Below are 20,119 nucleotides of genomic sequence, written 5' to 3'. Positions count from 1 at the left end.
GACACATGGAAACAGACAGAAAATCCTCCTCACCTACCTGTACGTTCCTTTCAAACCAAAAGGAATACATCTTGTTGATATTGCATTTAATAAAACAATTAAGCAGCATTTACATTATCAGGGGCTAACTCAATCCATGAGAGATATATCAGTCATGTATTAGTTTGTCTTCTCAGCATAATTTAAAGCTATGTTCACTATCCTATGGCCTCTAACGGAATTGTGTGTGTGCTGTTTTCCATTGTCTTTTTATCCTGTTTTTTGTTCTCGCTTTCTTGCTGTTCTTGCTAGTTTAACAACAACACCTAATTAACACAGAAAAGTCTTTTTTTTGGGGGGGGGGGGGGGGGGGGTGACACATAATTTTCCCTAAAGGATGTATTTTACTGTGTTTTTTTGTCTCCTATGTTAGCACATCCGCTTTGCCTCCATCCTTATTTTCTCTTCTAAAAACCTGATCTTTCTTTTTTCTCTCACTTTTTTTGGACTTTATTAAAACTGGGTACAATTTACATTCTTAAATGATGACTGAAAACTACAGCACCAAAAGCTTCTTAGTCAGCTGTCATTAATATGATCAAGTGTTTCTTCCTCGTGTTCTCTTCCTACTTTGTTACTCAGACTTTGCTACAGTAGCAGCCTTTGGTTTTTCTGTCACCTTCATTGTTTTTGAGGGTTTGTGGGTTTTATTTAAACAAACTACCATTCATTTCCTCTCATCCAAAATTTTGTCCAAAGGGCAGTGATTTCTGAATACTGCAGGTATTATATGTACATTTCATTTTACAAGTCCGCAGTGCCCAAAATTTCAGTCCACCACCCTCCCACCCACAGTACACTTGAAATTTTCCAGTATTGGTACAGACCAGTGGACCCCAACCCTCTCCCCCACATCCTCTCCCCATTTGGTACTCACCTAGATCAAAGCACCCTGCACATCTGTTCCTCTTGCTGCTGCCATAACTAGCCAGCTGGACTCTGTCTGTCAGGTCTCACTGTCTGTAGGTGTGTCAGTGCTGCGTGTCTGTCCAAAGCCTGAGCTTCTTGGCAAGCTGCAAACACAAACAGCAAAAAGAATCAACAAGACTGTAGTTGAGAGCGAGCGTGGGTGTGAGCCAGTGCCTTATCATATTCTTGCAAGAGACTCCTTGTCAAGTTGACTGTTTGTGTGCGCATCTGTTATGTAGGAGACTTGAATGCAGAATACAGAGTGTATGTGCTTGTGTGTGTGTCTGTATGACAAGATATTACAAAGACACATGTTTTACTAAGAGTGTAGTGAGGCTTACACTGTAAGCGGAACAAAGTGGGACAGGGGCCCTCCTTATGCAATTACACCGAGCTTTAAAACACTAATCCAAACACAAACTGTATCTGGACTGTATCCAAACAGCAGACTGAAAAGCCACAGGTGTAAATAGAGCTGTGAAAGCAATACAATCTAATTCCCTCGAATCAAATGCCTGTGTTTATAGCAATAACATTCAAAGCAGGCTTAATGCTTCCTTCACCCTTGCTGAGGTATATTTGCACTGACCCATAAAAATGGATAAAAATCTTTGTGTATGCAATACAGATGTACACACACTGTATGTTAATTTGATTTCATAAAAGCCCCACAGAGACTCCAATAACAGTACAACTGTCTGACAGTACAGACCCACAGTGGCACTCAGCTCCAGTGTAGAGGTGGGCTCTGGCAGTCTCATTAAAATCCTGCAGTCTAATATTCTTTCAAATACCACCTCTACCTAAATAAACATAACCGAGGACGCTTACTCATACTTTACATGCTGCCAACCACGGACGAACAGGATTCCACAGAGCAGGCTGGTTGTGTTTGCTCTTTGGGCCCGTAATACAGCCAGTCTATAAAGATGCCTGACATTTAAACAAGAAAAAGCTGAGAAATTTATGTCAGTTTTCCTTTTTTTATCCAGACAATAAAGAAAAAAAGCTGCAATTTAAAACAGACATGAATGATTAAACTACAGAAATGAGAGTCACAACTTGGCCTATAAGTGAAATAAATTGTGACTTCAACTAAAATTCTAAACACTGACATATATTTGGCCCAGAAACACTGTGAAAAGAATGGGCTACTTTTTATACTTTAGACTCTCTGTATTCATGACCAGTATCGTAACTGCCTGTGGGCTTTTACCTCCGAGAAGGAAAAGATGATCTGCATGAATGAATGAAAGATCTTAAGATCTGTATGTTTACACATACACCAAGGAAATGTCAATCAGATGTAAAATACAAAGGTTGAGTCCTGAAAGAAATGTCAAAAAGCTAGCCTGGCTCTGTGATATGTGTATGGGACCTGTGCCGTGTGATCAATAGCTCACCTGCACTGAATACATGATCGCTCTCAGTGAGTCTGACAAAACAGATTGCGCACTCAAACTTAAGAACAAAATAGATGCCACCCAAAAAAGGACTCCAAATAAAATACCTACGAAATACATATCGGTCAAATGGTAAAAGGGGACTGATTATCATTTGGCTACTGGACTCTTGGATTTTTGTTGCAGAGCATTTTATACATGAACTTTAGGGAGCTATTATTATTTCTGGCACTACCACCAAGAAGAAAGATAATAAATAAATGTCATTAATAATTACTGTTTATAGTATATTCTCACTACTTTCAGATTTAAAGCTATCATGGCAGAACAATGACTTTTCTACAGTTAGAATACAATAATCAGACCAGTCAGAGGTGTGACAGTTAGCTGTGACCAAGGGAAATTAAGTATGACCTGGAGCTTGTAACAACCCTATCAACAGCACAATGGGACTCGGCCTTCATGTTCTTCCTGTCTTCATGGTCCTCATGTCATTTGCCCTGCTGTGACTCCAGCAATCTCAAGTGGTCAGTTAAAACAGGAAGCTATAACAATAGACAATCTAACCAGTCATGCCACCAAGGCTAGACTGGTTGACACCAGCAAAGTCTGGGCATCTGGAGACAGCAGGGTCTGTCTAAGAAGAAAAAAAGAGAAAGAAGAGAAGAAACAAGTTTCCAGACAGGGAGGTGGGAAACAAAAAAAGAGGGGGCGAAATAGGAAGCAAAAAATGAAGAGCCAACAAGACACAGAGGAGGGAGAGGCTGGATGAAAGATAGGTCGATGTACAACAGGCTGATGAAATAGAGCAAGAAAAAAAAACAAGAGAAAGGAGTGGAACAGCAGCTCAAACAATAGTTGAGAAACAATGGAACAAAAAAGGATACACTAAAGGGATAGAAGAGAAACTAAGCAGAGGGCAGGGAGGGACACAAAGAGGAGGGTAGCCCTAAAAATAAAGAAAATGTCAGATTCAATTCTTCTCTCAGAAGAGCTAAGTATTAAGAAGAACTTTGCACTTCTCTTTCTCACCAGTCCTAAAACCTGCGAAGACTTAAAAAGACCAATGTAGGAACAAAACGCCACAGGGGTTACATCAAGCGCTTGACTGCATTCAAAAAGAGCCACAGAGGGAGAATAACTGACACAATTAAGAGCATAACTGTCACCACGACCAATCAACTCAGTGCCACCCACATTCAGGCACTAAGAAACAGACCCAAGAAGAGGGATGATGGCCCACTGGCAACTGGTAACTGTTAATACTGAATACCAGACACCTCAAAGGCTTAAAGGCTACAGCATTCTTATGCAACAGAAACATGAGACACACATGAAAAATTGTTCCATCACAACACGTCCTCGTCTCATTTGCATCCTGAGAGAAAATGTGACATTTAAATATAATCCTCCTAACATGCAAACTAAGTGCAACCAATTCCATATCCTACATATGCATTGGAAAAAAAGACTGATGTGTGAATCTGAAACCAATCACAGGTGGAAGCATACGCTTACTCAATAAATTACAAACCAAATTTAATGAGCTCTCAAGCTCCTTCGCTGTGACATTTCCTCTTCCATTTCTTCCTCTTTTACAACTATCATTCACCCATCTTCCATTTCTCTGTCTCCTCACTACCCCTGCCCTCCCTACACCTCTATCGCTCAGTTTTTCATTCTAAACTCACTTCTCTGCCTCCATCTTTTTCTCTCTCCAACCAAAACAACAGCCATTCCAGAAAGAGGGCCATCAATCTTCTTCAACGAGACCGGAGTGCGAGAAAGTGCCAAGGCTACAGCAGATTACTATCTCTCCTTACCTCCACTCAACACTGGGTAACATATAGGAGGAGAGGATGGGCAGATGGAGAGGAAGGGTCGAGAGCGAGTCAAAGAAACAATCTTAGATAGCAGGCGGGCACAACAGATCTTAAAAGCCTCAAACAAACCTCCAACCCCATCAACAGCAGAGACTTGTCAAGTAAAGAAGCGTGGCAGCTAAATGTAAAAACTTCAAATCGGCAACTTTAAACCTGACCCTTAATGTATTTCCACAGAAAGCTCCTCTAATGAAAGACAGGAGATATGCTTCAAACAGTATTAGAATTGAATTGACAATTCAATTCAATTCAATTAACCTTTTTAAAAAATGTAGTCTAACAATCTTGTAAATGTAAATAACTAGTAAATGTAAATGATGGTAAAATATAAAGTACAGCAATACACATTTTCTACTGTACTTTATATGATCAGCAGTTTTACCATATAAGTGAATTTTTCAAACGGATGTTTGACTGTCATACAAAGTTGCATGTGAGTAAACAGCAAAGAGACAGGGAACCAGCTGATGCTTATTTACTTGAAAAAGTGCCACAAGCAAACAGTTGTTAGTGCAGATGCAAATGTGTGTGTTATATAAAGTGCTATAACTAACTTTGCAGCTTGATAATATTTAAAGACTCTTGAAATATATGTGTGAACGCATGTGTCACAAAGCACTGAGACTCACAAAGGTGGAAAAGCCAGAGTCGTGTCCCTGCAGCCAACAGGGGTTTTAAACAAGTCGCCTCGCTACCCTGTGTGCCGCAGCGGTGGCAATAATCCATCCACACACACATACACACACACTGTGTATCCCCAGTAAATCCAAGGCCAAATCTGTGCTCCTGAGTAAAACCTGTGAGAGAAAACATGTGTTACATGGGTAGTGAGGATTTTGCATGGGAAATTTAGCTTTTAGCAATGTGGTGCCACAAAGGCTCTCTGTGATACAACATTGTCTTCTCAAGCAGCGTGTAACTATGTTTAATCCAAGCACACAGGACCACCAAGCAAACATTCACAATTAGCCATGATAGGGTAACTTGCTATGCAGCTTTTTCACTTTTTCCACGGCATCATAAACTTCCTGTGCGTTGTCACAGAAGTGTTAAGAAGGAAGGTTAAACTTAGAGCTGTCTGTAAAGCTGTCCCTCTGCAGCAGCAGTGCCCTGACTGGGGATCAGCGTAGTGTGGCTTCTGATGGGACTCTAGGCCACACAGCAGCGAGTAGGAGAGGAAGCAGTGGGGCTCAGCCAGGCGCTAAAGACTTTGACACTAACATAATCACTGATAATTGATTCGGCTGGTGTGGAAGCTTTAACATTAAAGGATAAAAATGGCAGTGGTGGTGGCAGCACAATGTTGGGGCTTAATTTGAACTGATGGGACTGACGCCACCTGTCACACACCGTCTAATCACACCAAGAAGACAAGATTCTGAAGACGTGCACATATCATCAAATCACTTTCAGGCCTGGACAGCTCAGCAGCCTCAAAGTGGCTTTGATCAGCAGCAGGCCTAGGAAAGTGAGGGGCCACAGAGGCCAAGGGCAGTGGAGAGGAGGAGGAGGAGATGGAGGAGGGAAAGATAGACAAAGAAGACAAGCGTCCTTCGCTACTGCAGTACGCTGGCCCTGAGATTTCACATGACAGAAACAGCAGGCTGGTTCAAAGAAAAATTAACTCAAATCCTTGTTCGTTGTTACTGTTTTACTTCCAATTATCAAACTGTCTTTTCTAAAATTGCAGTTTCAAATTGGTTTATGTTATCATCATTAGCCTATTATAAAATTATAACTATTATACTATAACAATCTGATAATTGTTTGTTGTTGTTAACTGCTAACCTGTCATTCTTCAGGGGTAATGAGAATATTTTTAACCTATTTCACTTGTGATTTGAGGAGGCCTGTTTCCTAACATGGGAAAATATGGAGAACCAATTCTAGTCACTCTCACAGCCTTGTTATTGACGTATAATGGAGACACATGAGGCAAGTCTAGTAGCAGTGACTGGGGTGTGCCTATTTGCTGAGTGAACTGATGAAGACAGAGGGCTCCCTATAGCCTTACAGTCAGAGCACTGATAAATTGACCAACCTCCTCTCTTTCCCCAACCACAGGAAGGATGTGTTTGTGCATGAGAATCAGTATGGACGCCTGCTAGACTGGAACTGACAACATTAAGTGGTAGGGCAACCGTTTTCATGAACACAGGGAGACTGAGAGCACAGAGGAGCAGGAAGGCCTCTATTATGTCACCACAAAGGAGGCAGTCAGGCTATCTATCCTTCACAAGAGCACCAGTAGACTCATCTTCCTAAATTAAAGGTTGCTGAGAACAAACTACATTAGACAGACATTTCCACCTTGTGGTGCAAACCCTTCCAACTTCATGTCAGAAAAGAGTAGTGGGACAGAGAAGAGATTTTACAGATGTTCAACAGAACCAAAAGAAGCTAAGAAAGAAAAGGGGACCAGAGAAAGCTGCAAGTGAAAGACTGCAGTGTGGAAAAGTGCATCAGCTGGAAAGTAAAATAGGAGAGAGCAGAGGAGAAAAGATGAGGTATATGAACTGATGCTCAAGAACCTGAAGAGCAGAACAAAGCTTACAATAAAAAAAAAGTGTGGCAATGTGGTAAGAGGAGGAACAAAATACAAGAGACAATCATGCACCAAGCAGGCTTATGCTGGTAAAATGAGGCACATGATTTTTTATGCATGTAGCGCACAGTTCTAGACATCAAAGTACAATATGTTCGAGAATAGCAAAGGCAAAGGGTACAGAAAATGAAAAGATAAAGAAAGGTAGGCACAACAAGGAAGAGGTATAATAAAAGGACAGTGAAGCTCCCCAGAGAGGAGACCCATGACATCTGTTTGTCTTAAGTCAGGACTGCAGGGAGGAAGAGGGAGTGTAGGCACCAAAGAGGCAGCTCCGCTCCTCAGTCTTGCTCTGCCTGGCTGTTCTCCACCAGCAGCTGGAGGCTAAACTTAAGCACCAGCAACAGCCACCAGGGAGAGAGGAATGGCCTTGGGAATGGGTCATCCACAATCACCACCAAAACAAAACTCACGGATGCACATCTGCATCATTAGCAGAGTAATCTCCTGATGTCTACCCACTGCACAAGAGATCCCTCAGAAATGTGGCCATCATAGTCCCTGTGCACACAATCATCCTCTGCACAATCGCCATACAGCGATGTCAGCCTCCTCGTTCATGAATATTCATCTGCCTCATTAACACTCAAGTGGGGAAACACAGCATATTGCAAGAGACTCCTGTTACATGGAGAGAGAGAGTTAAAGGAGCAAGAGGAAAGAGGAAGAAGAGATGGGACACATGGTGACTGTAGAGGAAGCAAAGGGGAAGAGAAAGAGGCAAAGCCTTTCCTTGCCAGCAAACTTTTTGAATCTCAAGAGGAGGGGAAAAATGTCCTATATTGTTTTGGTAGCTGGTACCCTCCCATCGCTTTTCCTCATAAAGCCAGATAGGGCGGTAAGAAAGCAGCGTCAGCAGCAGGGACAGCACAGCGGGAAAACAGGCACAGAATTACAGCCCGGTTTGCCGGTTTAAAACAGCTGCAATTTCTCCGCTAATGTCTGGTTGTTCACAGTAACCACTAAACTGTAGGGGATAAGTGTGAATACACCTCCACACAAGCTGCAGCCATAAAGACATTCATGCAGTCCACATTCTTGTTTAGGAACAAAGTACACACATACAAAGCCACGCTGTGTCATATACTGACAGAGAGACTGTCAGTCCACTCAGTCACACTCTTTCTCTCCGAGCTACTTGCCAACAGACACACACAAACACATAGTACAACCACACATAGAGAGGATTATTTTTGCTTTATGTTGTAATGCCAGCGAATCTCTTAACAGGAACTGCCAACAGGGGAAATCTTCCATCCTGCAGCTGTGTCCTCTGAGAGAATCTGGAAACTGTAGAAACAGAAGACTCCATTTCCTTGACTTTTCTCTCTGTGGCTTTGGTGACAGAAACAGCTGGCCACTGGGGGGGAGGAGGAGGAGGGATATGAGGCAAAGTCAGGCAATGCCCCAAAATTTTGCCCCACCAGAGACAGACACTCCGGTCCTTTAAAGGGCACCGTAGAACCATAATTGGACCTGGTCTTTGGAAATCAATACTACTGCTTACATGAGGGGCCTCCACCAAAGCCATTTCATATTCCACCCTCTATACGCAGTTTTCTGACAAAAAACAACCCCTCAATTTCAGAACAGTATGAACTATCGATTTCAGCCACGATTCTTTCTCTTCCTCCTCCTCCTCCCATCCTCTCTCTCTTCGACTCACCATCCTTGACATGTAACTCCTTTCCCTTTCACTGCTAAAGGGAGCAAGAAGTGTTTTCTCTTAGAAGTGTAGTTGACAGAAATGTCCCTAAACGTTTGTTATTCTAATGTTTTACATGTTTTTCTAAAAGTTTTGTACAGTGGCAACATGTCTCATTCACGTCTGAACACATTTAAGCAATTAGGCTGGGATACTATTCAAGCATTACACTTCTTGAGGATTGACCAACTGTGTTGCCATTCATTGTGATTCAGACGGCTTCCTTGAGCCATGAGTTGGACCGAGCAGCCTGGCAGAGACCAGGGACGTGGCCCATTCAAATCACAGGTCCAAAGTCAGCATGCATGCATGATTTAAATACATCTAAATGACAGATGGTGAGAGAGCTGGCTCATGTCTGGCTTGAAGACAGAAGCAGTAATGTAGGAAGGGGATGAAACTGCGTATTAGAGTGAGGAATAGCCTGGCTTGTCTTTAAGATTACTTTTCCTCTTAAAACATTCACTTTATCTGTGTCACTCCTGCTCCCTTCTTGTTATTGGAAAATAGCTCCGTGCAGGAACGGTGGAAAACCATTCGATGCCGGCCCTGTCTGCATCAGTCACACACTGACACACACATACACAGAAAATACATTTCATCCTCCATATCCGAAACAGCCAATAGCATTGGCAGGCATTTGCGACCCCAATCCATATTTCAATTTCCCTTCTCTCATGCAAACTAATTCAATACTTGTTGCCTTCCCTCACAAGCGATCAGCAATGTGAGAAATGAGCTTCTTCTCATGCTGCATCTATAAAAGGCCCAATCAGACACATTTTTGAGTGGGCCTCTGCCTGTATCAATTATGACTTAGTAGGCCTGCATACAGGCAGATTCTTGGAAGTGGAGAAAATCAGATCTGTGATACATTCACACCTCAAAGCAATGAAGCCGATTTTCTCTACTTTGTATTCAGAATACATTGAGACAATGTTAGGTATATTTGAACCAATGCTTTACATCAGACACAATTAATTAATCATGTTAACACAAATAAATGGACTAACAATGCTGAATGAGTCTGTCAGCTCAGTAGCTCAAATAAGATAAAACATTATTTACATTTCATTCTTTTCTTTGACAGTCATCAGATCAAATTTGTACACTTCTAAAAGTCCCTCACAAAGCCAAAAATAGAAATACTAAAACCATCGGCTGTTATCCCATCAGCCAATACTTTCTGGAACTGATCCAGCAACACAGCTCAGGGGACAACTGGCCACAGTTGGAGCCCAGTGTTAGGAGGATTTATGTGTGTTCTTTTAATCAGGCTCATTAGTGAGGGAAAACTTTCTGACGAATGAACAATTTTCAAAGACTTTCTCTTCTCTCCCTTTCACAGTATTTGATATGTCTAACTGCAGTCGCATTTTACACCGTGACACCACAGAATAAACTCACACATCCTGACATCTCCCCCTGCAGCTCCATCAACAAAGCAATTCCCCAAAAGCACAGACCCGAATAAGAATATGACTGTAAATGCACACAGTGCATGGCAAGCTGTGTCAAACTGAGAAATGGTGCAGTGCAGACACATTGTGTTTGTCAACATACACCATACTCGACAATCATCCTGGCTCTTACCATTGATCTTTACCATCACTGTTCTTCCATATAAGACTTGTGCGCACACACACACCAGCATACTCACATTTGATGCTGTTGAAATGGGCAAAGATGAGTAACAACATCTACACAAACTCACAACTCTGGCTGTACTCTTTGGGAGAAACAGGCAGGTAATAGCGACAAATTTAGGGGCTTAAACAGCGACAGCTTTACGATGCCTGAGCGGCCTCTATGACTCCATTTCTGTCAGATTCTATTAGCTTGGCCTCCACCGTGTGTTTCGATTGGCTCTTGGCCTATTCCCAGCAGTTACAGAAGCACCTCCCGTAAATAAACCAAATGGCTGCATCTTGTAGGGTATAAAGGGGGGGGGGTGCTCTGGGCAGCTGGGTGCTTTTGTGAAAAGAACATCTGACAGAGTGGTTGAATAGTCTAATATACAGCACTGAGCTGACTGGACACAGTCGACGAGCAGGAGTGTCTGATGCACATCATTGTAAGAGTTTAAATTTGTCTTGTGTTTAAGAAAAATACAAGCAGCCAGGCGAGAAAAGCACTTTTAAATCAAGACAAGTGGTCCCCTTCCACTTCACACACACTGTTAAAAACCAAACACAAAAAAGTGAGTCTATCAGCCAGCTGGAAGTCTATGGAAAGGCCACCTGTCTAATAACCATTTTTGATGCATACAGCTAAGCAATATGAAACAGAGCATCTGGCTTACCCCCTCCAAAGTGATCTTGTTAACAGCCTGATCCATGTTCCTCTTACATAGAATTTATTTGGGTGGTCAGCCAAATAGCTTTTCCCCCACGAAAAGCATAATTTTGTGTTCATAAATTCAACTAATCAGGATTTGTGATTGCAAAACAACCTTAAACCAACTGCCATATGTCTACTGGAAAAACCATCAAATGTTTCACCTCAATGTGACAGGTTATTGGTTATCAACCAAAAAGTGAGAATCAGTTGAGTTATTTCAAAACCCAGTCACTTATACACCAAAAAATGGATTCATAAATTCTAGTAACAGTTATTGAAATGCAACGCTTGACATGCTGCAACTTAATGAGCTGATGACTTTGAAATAGCTTTTGAAAATAGTTGAAAATAATACACTTCCTTACACAGATTTAAAAAAAAAAAAAAAAAAAAAAAGAATGACTTTGCATGCTGAAAGAAGTAAGGCTGGCTGGGTTGTTTGTACAACAAAGCGACAATCTGCTGTGTGTTGATTTAAAAAAATATTTAAAGAATACACAGAAACAGATTTTTGTTAATAGCAACTACTGCTATGCATGTTTAAATAACATTTATTACCATTTATATCCACATTGATCCTTTTAACATCTGTAGTAGGTATAATTGATACCCTCAACAACGACTAGCACTGACAGGTCCCTGAACCTAAAGCAAAATGCACTGCAATCATGCTGTTAATTACACTGTTTCTCTAGATCACATCAATTCTATCTGCCTCATTTTTATTTTCTCTTTTTGTTGTTGCTCAACTAAAGAGCAGTTAATTTTAAACACTGTACTGAGGTGAACACAATTATATAGCTCCCTCTCACTCTTCAGAACCCTTGACCCTGGGTGCGAGCCCTATAGGTGATGGACACCCATTTTATTTCTGCAGGCACGCTGTGTTTGTGCAACTATGGTCTGTGGTGTCTAGAACACTCCATGGCATTTTCAAGAGGATGTACTGTAACATGCTGTCAAAACGTAATTCATTAACTTCTAGTCAGTATTACCACATTTTAAACCTCAACAGAGCCATCAGGTGAATAATAGTAGTGGTTAGCATGCAATTCGAGACACTTTAACTTACATCCAAAGGCAGATGAAAAAAAACCTAAAAATGGAGATAATTCATACATTCATTTCATGACAAATGAGTGTATGCGTGTAAACCTGCCTATGAGATGCCCCTGGGTATTTATATGTGTACTTTGTGAGCTTTTGGCTTGTGCGTGTGTCTCTTCTTGCATTCCTGTGAGACATGAACATGAGCTGATTGTGAATACAAATTTCCATCCTTGCACAGAGAAAATAATATCTTTCTGTCTACTTCTGCAGCACAGTGACAACACATTCTTTGTGCAGGTGAGAGAAAAATTTGTCAGACTACATGTAACTGTGACAGACAGTATCTCAGTGTGGATGGAGCTTCACATTGTTATTACTTACCATCGTTTACACCAGAAGAATCACAAATGTCTGAAAATCCCACATATTAACTATCCGGTTTCCACCATCTTTCAAAAATGTATGTCAACACCATATATTAGTCTAGTGTATAGTGCTTTATGTGTTATTATTCCACTTGCTTTCTGATTTTACTATTTGTTTTCAATGGCGTTTACTTCATTAGTGGTAATTTTGTCAAGCTTAAAACGGGGCATTTGCAACATTTTTATAACTTTTTAAATGTTTTTTTTTAACTATAAACATAAGCAAAACTAGGAAAAAATCTTCTAAATGATTTTTCACATCTAGAAGTAAAATTATTTGTGTAAAATAACAGCCAGTTGATTGGAAAAAAAAACTCAATAACTCATCCAGGCAAAGTGTTCTAGCTTTTATACGCAGGTTAGGCATTACATTTAATTTTAATAAAGTACTATTTGTGGGTTGAATCAATAGCTCTGGACATAAATATGTGAAATTAATAGAACTGAGTCATGGTTCTTTGTCCACTGAAATTAGTAATAAAATTCATCACTTTCTGGTGACTTCAAGTATTTTATGACATTTTTCTATGCATCTTGCAGATGTCCTGGCCTGCACTGCAGTAACCTTTCTGCGGGACTATTAACTCTTGCAGTTCAGACGCTTGCTGGCAGAGAGACCTGCAGCTGTCCTGCACTGCGCATGGAGAAGCAACAGGGGGGGGGGGGGGACTGTGTGACACTATTTGGCAGGATACTCGGGCTGAGGTTTTTTAACTGCGGGCTCATTATATTGCACGTCCCTGTGGACAATTTAACGCTGCTATGTGTCTTCGTGACATAGACATTCAGCCAGCAGACTTAGGTACAAGACAATAAATGATATAAAGCAGCAGAAAAGTACCAAGCAGCGAGAACAGCACAACTGACAGCCTGGAGACGCTCCTACACAGCTAACACTAGCATGCTAGCGGCTGATATTTAAGCCCTGTAAAAGTGCTTCTGGTGGTAAATTACGCCAAAACTTAAAACGTACGTTCTGACAGGAGAAATGTCAACATGCACAGGGGACAGATATAGAAGCGTTTCATTTTGCAGCTGGGAAACTTACCTTTGTTTCGCAGTTGAACGAAGGGGATGAGGGATTTTTGACAAGAGATGTCACTGCACTTCCGGGTTACACAGTGACGTGAACAGACGCTCTCCAGGCGACTGGCCATGCTGTGATTGTTTTGATTTTTATACACTATGCTACACTGACAATATATCCATTCTTTACTAAATTAACTGCCTCTTATCCTCACCCAGCACTAAAAGATTCATAAACTTATGTTAGTTGAGAGAGACCTCTTTTTTGTTAATAGTTGAAGCGTATTGTTTTTTGTACATCCATCTTAAAATCATTTTAAAGCGTCATCAGAGCCAATTAACTGGATCTATATACACTGTTCCAGGTTTTAAGAGAAAATTACAACTCAAACCGCTGAAGAAAAAAATATTTATTCAGAATTATACTTCAATGCAGTATAATATAGCCTTAGTGTTTCAAGTTTTCTTATTATGCTACATAAGAATCTTAAACAAGACACATATAACATATAAATAAAATGATACAAAGCTATGCAGAACATAAATGATTTCAGCATTTTGCTCATGTGTTTCTTATTATGATATCATATTATGGGTATTAGTAACACCAAACAAAACTTGAACTACTCGACTGAACCCACATCCACCTGCCCTTCCCAGACTTCCAAATCAAAACCATGTCCCACCACCCATGTTTTCAAATGATTCTTGTTATGATTTCTGTTGTAAAGCCACAGATACAGACTTTGATTTGAAAGAGGGATATTTTTGGCAGGAGTTCTATATGTGGGCATGTACATGTTGGCCTACTTCATAATCTGCATAACTAATGACAATTAAGTCACGAATCCTGATGTTGAAAGTGTAACACTGTAATATTTGTGAAAAATACAGTCAGGAATCAGTGTTTAAGCCATCGATGAAATCTCCTAACCTATCCTCTTTTGGGGCTGGATGTCTGCTGCTGTAATGCATACACAGATTTGTTTTACTTTGTCAGCAGTAAGTGCTTTACTCTATTCCCAAATCTTTGGTCAATATAAGCACAAATTTGTTTCTCCCCCCTCAGGACAACCCTTTTTAAAAGCAGGAATTTTGCAATACATGTGATTTTAGTGAATTATTGCCCTCAGGAAAGTAGGTCATCACAGCAGGAAATAGATGCAAGCAAGACAAGTGGGGATTGAGGAGATAATACAACACGCAATTAAAAAAATGTACAGAGAATAATGCAAAAATATAAATTAGATTGTAGTGTCTTTGTAAAGGGAGAGAGTCTTACTGGTTCTATGACATGACATGAAAAGATGTGCTATATAATATGATTAAGATCTAGATGCAAACATTTAAATTGACTCTGAAAAGAACAGCGTGAAGTCGTGTTTATGCTGCAGATGTGAGTAGGCTTTACTGCAGATATTAAATTGCCACTCGTGGGTAGCTGCCCATGCAGGGTAACTTGGCAATTTTGCCGTGCTATAAGAATATTGTAACATGATTTTCTCTTTTGAAAATTGAAATCACATTAATCAAATTTTTGGGATTGGGGATGTCTTTGCTGTGAAAGTCGTCCAAAAGGTTGTCTGGTGGGATATGTAGTTTATGGCAATTAGAAAGACAAACAAAGAGGAACTTGGCAAGTGAAGAAAGGAGATAATAAAAGAAAGTTGTTGTGACACCTGGATTGTTTTCTTCTCATGAATCTCCAGAGTACTACAATGCTGCTCGCAGGCAGGATATTCACAAGATCTTCTCACATCTACGTTTGTGTGAAACAGCCACGTGTTTTCTCAGTTTTGAATTATGTACATCTGTGTTGACATTCTTTACCGGTGCTGCAGATAATAATCTAAACTTTTTCCAAGCTTGCCTAATGTAGTCTGTATCACTACATGATTCATAACATGGAATTTTCCCAGGCGGTGGGACACTTCAGTACATGAAATTGTATTACTGCGTGACAATCCCGGCTTACTCCACAGGTCTGGCACCATGTTCAGCCGTGGCTCAGCTCTGGAGTTTAATGCAATTATAAATAAATAAGCATGTGGTTGGGAAGAAGACAGGGCCCTGTGGGGACAAGCTGAGAAAAAAACAGAGGAAGTTTAATTAAAGCTGCAAACCGCACTCCTACACGCAGACACACAGAGACACACAGAGGCCTACGCCTTTATGTGTTTGTATGTGCACTTCACTTGCTGTTATGGGTTTTGCATGCATGAGTGTCTATATCTGCTGCTATATAAAAGAGGAAATTATGTGAGCGTCTTTTGTATATACACTCTTACTGCTGTGTCTGCGTCGACACGTGTCTACAGGTAAACCAGTACATAGAAAATGAAATGCAGGCGCAGAATAATCCCATAAGGCATTTAGATGAGATTCTCTAAATTCCTTCTTCACACAGGGGTTAGTGTGTAACCTTCTAGACAACAAAGAGAAAGCTGCTTTGTCTCTTTGAGTATTTCACCTCCAGTAACCTGGCTATCACACTCTACACAGGCACTGTAAAGTGATTTGGTGTGTGCCGCTACATTTTTGTTGCATTATTTTCTGCAAAATGATTGAACTGCCAGTCTCCTTGTAATTACCTAAGGGGTGCAGGCAATGGCATAGCCAGTAAAAGGCTGATGAGGGAGTATTGAATTTGCACTTCAATTAGAGTGCTTATAAAGTGTGGATTACACAAGGACTCCAGGGCCACAGCTCTCACTCAATTACCACAGCGTGCACCACGGAATGATGGACAGCAAGTAGGAGAGGTGGACACTGAAAGCGGTGAAGACCAAGGTGGTGCTGAATGTTATTGTGACCCGAGCCAATACTTTAATCAGGATGTATGCAAGTGTAGTGAAAAGGATTAAATGAAGAGAAACAACTGGAAGGAGATCCGTCCAGGTCTCCCTCTCCAAGTTCTGGCCTTGGATTCAACAAGGACATCTGAAAACACGAACCCATTTCAGTTATTAAACTTCCCTGTAGCACTATGCTGATTGGAAGTGCTCGTGCGTGTGTGTGTTCATTTTCACTTTCTTTGTTGCTTAAACAAGTCTCCTTCAAGTTGAAGGAAGAATCCGTTCAAAAGGAGCAAAGAAAAAAAAACACACAACAATGTGTCTGAGTCCCAGAGTAAATTCTCAAATGGATTATTGAACCAATGAGTGAAAATCACCGGCCATTTAGAGTGGATTTGTCTGCTAGGCAGCGATAAACGGCAGCTCGCCTTTCTGCGGCTTAGCTCCTCGATTCAGAGAAGGAGATGCTTGAAGGACATGCTTTAGAGTAAACAGGCGAAGAAGAAAAAAGGAAAATTTCAATTTGATTGGTTGGCTGAACTTATAAAGACAATGTGAGATGATATGAATGTGAATGATTAATTGTTATAGATCCTTAAAAAGGGGTGTTGATTAATTAGTGGTGTGATCTTCAAAGTGTGCAGAGAAGAATCAAAGAACAAAAGAGAGTTGTTATTTTCCGTCAAACTCTGAAATCCCTTTTACAGAAAAAAATAAGTTAGAAAGCAGCGTGCGCACACATATAAGGTTACCTGAATTCAATTTGACAGTCTTATAAGATGTAACTGGCAGTTACATGAAAGCAAAGCTCATGCTAATTGGATATGTGGATGAACAAATAAAGAGAAACCTAATAGCTTACTGCAAAAAGGGGATTTTATATCTGCGCGTACCTTTAATCTCCCAGACTCCAGCCCTATCCCTGTCTGTTCAGATCATCTCCTTCCCTTCTACCTTTCTCTGCCTCACTCTCACTCTCTCATTTCTACTGTCAACAAAGAATGTGCAGGCTTCCCACAGGCCCTAAAGGAATCTCTCACACTGCACTCACATAATCACTTCAGACCCGGCTGTTTAGGCCGACATCTCCACTGGGACTTACCAGCCGCACGCTGCAGGCCAAATCAAACCGCTGAGTTTAAAAAAAGAAAAGAAAAAAAACAACTGCAACAGTAAAACAAAGAAGTGCAAGTCAGACAAAAGAGCGTGACCAGTCTGAGAACATGAAGGACTGGTCTTTTGGTGGCTCAATGTCATACTCTCCTCCTTCAGTAATGGGATGATTTGGTGCCCTCCTGTATGGAAATGATAGACTTTAAGAAGCTTCCTTTGAGCACACAATAAATACCCACACGCTCTGTGTGTGTGTGTGTGTGTGTGTGTGTGTGTGTGTGTGTGTGCGTGTGCGTGTGGCAAGTTTAAATTTCACCATCCTTCCCCAGAACCAAGTGAGATCTAAAGCCTCATCTACTTATATCAAAGAAGCCAGATTTAATGACATGTTTAATGACTCCTTACATTGGCAAATGGGCTTTATTTGAAATCTCCAGAGCCGTCAGAAAGAAGCCTTTTCTCCTCCAATTAGAGGCATCCTTTGGAAGACAGACTCACTGCTCTAAACGAGGATCATTCTTTCGAAGACAGAGAAAGAGGAGCTGTTGTCGCTTGGTCTCTTGCTAATGTCAGGCTCAAACAGGCTGGAAATACATTAAACTATCAAGGTGGGAAAATATTTTTTAACAAAGGCAGGCGGCAGCTGAAGCCTTATGCGATCTGACAGCTTATGAAAAGAGAGTTAAATGCAACGTGCTGGATTAGTCTCCCGTGTGTGTTTAATGGTATCATTACTTCATTTTTCATTGTTAGGAAATATTACTTTGAATTTTCTGTCAAACGTTTAGGTAAGACTCAATATGGCTACAATAGGGGTTAACAATGTTTGTCACCAATACATGCAACATGTCTCAATTAAACTGTAGCACACATTGGAGATCATTAATGTCTTTATTAAGCAGTACTATATAAAAATGACATATTCCAGATGATTTTTTTTTCACAGACTGACAGAGGCTGAGTTATGCAGCTCTATTTGACTCACTGATTCCCCTGCAGTGCTTAATATTTGCATAGTAAAGGAGTATAGAAAAGCTGGAGGGTAACAATGCGTGAAACGTATGAATACGACAACGCACATTAAGGAGCAGAGTTTCGAAAACAATTTGTGGTATAACTTCCTTCTATAAGTATACTGAAGGACTTTCATATACAAATGAACTTCCATTATGTCAAAGTCTTTGCAGGCAGGTTTCAATGCCAGTCAGCAGTCAACCAACCAGATCTGGTTATTTATGAGAACATGTTGCAGACATGTGTTGACATATTGAATGGTTAAATTGATACTAGGCTTAATGAAGACTTTTCAGTAACACACACCTTGACGTCAACACACGTACAACATGGTATTGGCCTTAAACTCATTCTACAAAGAAACATCATCAAGATGAGTATTAAAGTGATTCACTTCATTTCCTCCAAAGAGGAGGGCCTCTCTGTGTTTTTCAAACTACAGTCATTAAATTCAGCAAAGACAGAAAGGACACTGGCTGTCTTTCAAGGATTTTGCACACTTGGCTTCATCTCAAACATGATGCTCTTTAACTCTGTTTCTAATTCTGAAGATAAACAAGGACATGAAACAAAATGCCAAAAAAGTCATGGCATGAAGAACAAACCAAGCGGATTTCTATCAACAGACACTCAATTTGTCATATTATTGAGCCCCTTCCTCTCTATCTCTATGAGGTTTCTCTAAAAGACTTTAGCTGATGCAATTTTCTGCCAAATCACACTAAAAACGCTCAGAAACGGGCTTATCTGTTTTCCTGACACAGCTAGGGCATAATGACCTCATGCCACAGGTCAAAACATTTTTCTGTTCACCATCCACTAAATGAGGCTGCCTCTGGTCATTAGGGAACCAGCGTTTTAAAAACACAGAAAAACAACCCGCGCCGTGGCCATTAAAGATGCCATCGACTTTTTAATTAAGTCTCATAAAGGGCCTATCAATGTGAGGGTGGTAATGAACGACGGCGTAAAGCCAATCCCATCCCATTTCTATGTTCTTTGAGGCTTTAACAGATCTGTTCTCATTTCACGCTATTAGAGAAGGTCTGGGACTGGAACACTTAACATCTCAGCAGGCTCAGGTCTAATTTCTCATCATGTGCCATAATCCAATTCCACCATTTTATGACCTTTTTTTTATACCCCAACAATCATAGCAAAGGAAGCAAAACACAGGAATGATTAAATGATTTGTGTGTGAGGCAGAAACAGGCTTTAAAGCAGCTATAATAAATATTTTTCTATTAACAATGGATGATATGACTGCAGACCCTGCAGTTCCTTCAAGCTTATAGTGTCTTTTTGCATTTTTCCATCAGCAACCTTAACTGTTTTAGGAAACAGCATGAGGTTTTCAGTGCAGCCTAAACAGATGAGCAACAATCTGATAAATATACCGACTGAGGCTTTATCATCTAAACAGACAACACTTGTCAGAGGTTAGTGGACTCCACCAAGAGCAATAAAGAAGATTGAATGTGGACACAGACACAACTTGGTGCCTGGACAAGTCTCAAAAGTAAGCAGATGTTAAACAAACAACAATCCTGTCATATAGGAGGCTAGTGTGAGGGCAGTGCACAAACAAAACAGGAAAAATAGAAGCTTGCACTGTGAAAATATTCTCCACAGAGAGGGTAACACAGGTATCCTTTCCACAGGCAAAAGATAAAGATTCATATACCTTCTTTATTGAACGAGGTGTCCCCATCCGTCCATTCATGCTACACTAATCTGACGTTGGCACCTACACCTGTTTGGAAGCTGTATTGTGTGCAACAATGGTCAATTTGTGTCTTAGTGATGCACCCA

The 20,119-nt window shown here is 40.7% G+C and overlaps 1 protein-coding gene across 1 annotated transcript in view; it reads right to left on the bottom strand.

The window, feature by feature from the left end:
- Positions 1 to 13,479, bottom strand: part of spop (speckle type BTB/POZ protein) — a 59,577-nt gene extending 46,098 nt beyond the window's left edge. Inside the window, exons 1-2 of the mRNA XM_028411679.1 lie at positions 13,408 to 13,479; positions 917 to 1,052 (exon numbers count right to left, since the gene is read on the bottom strand). The gene's annotated coding sequence lies outside the window, so the exon portion shown is untranslated. The remainder of the gene's footprint in view (positions 1 to 916; positions 1,053 to 13,407) is intronic.
- Positions 13,480 to 20,119: the final 6,640 nt, after the last annotated feature.

The sequence above is a fragment of the Parambassis ranga genome, chromosome 8 (assembly GCF_900634625.1).
Source record: "Parambassis ranga chromosome 8, fParRan2.1, whole genome shotgun sequence".
NCBI classification, from domain to species: domain Eukaryota; kingdom Metazoa; phylum Chordata; class Actinopteri; family Ambassidae; genus Parambassis; species Parambassis ranga.
Note: the sequence above shows the minus strand (reverse complement) of the source record. Positions and strands in the feature narration are given on the sequence as shown.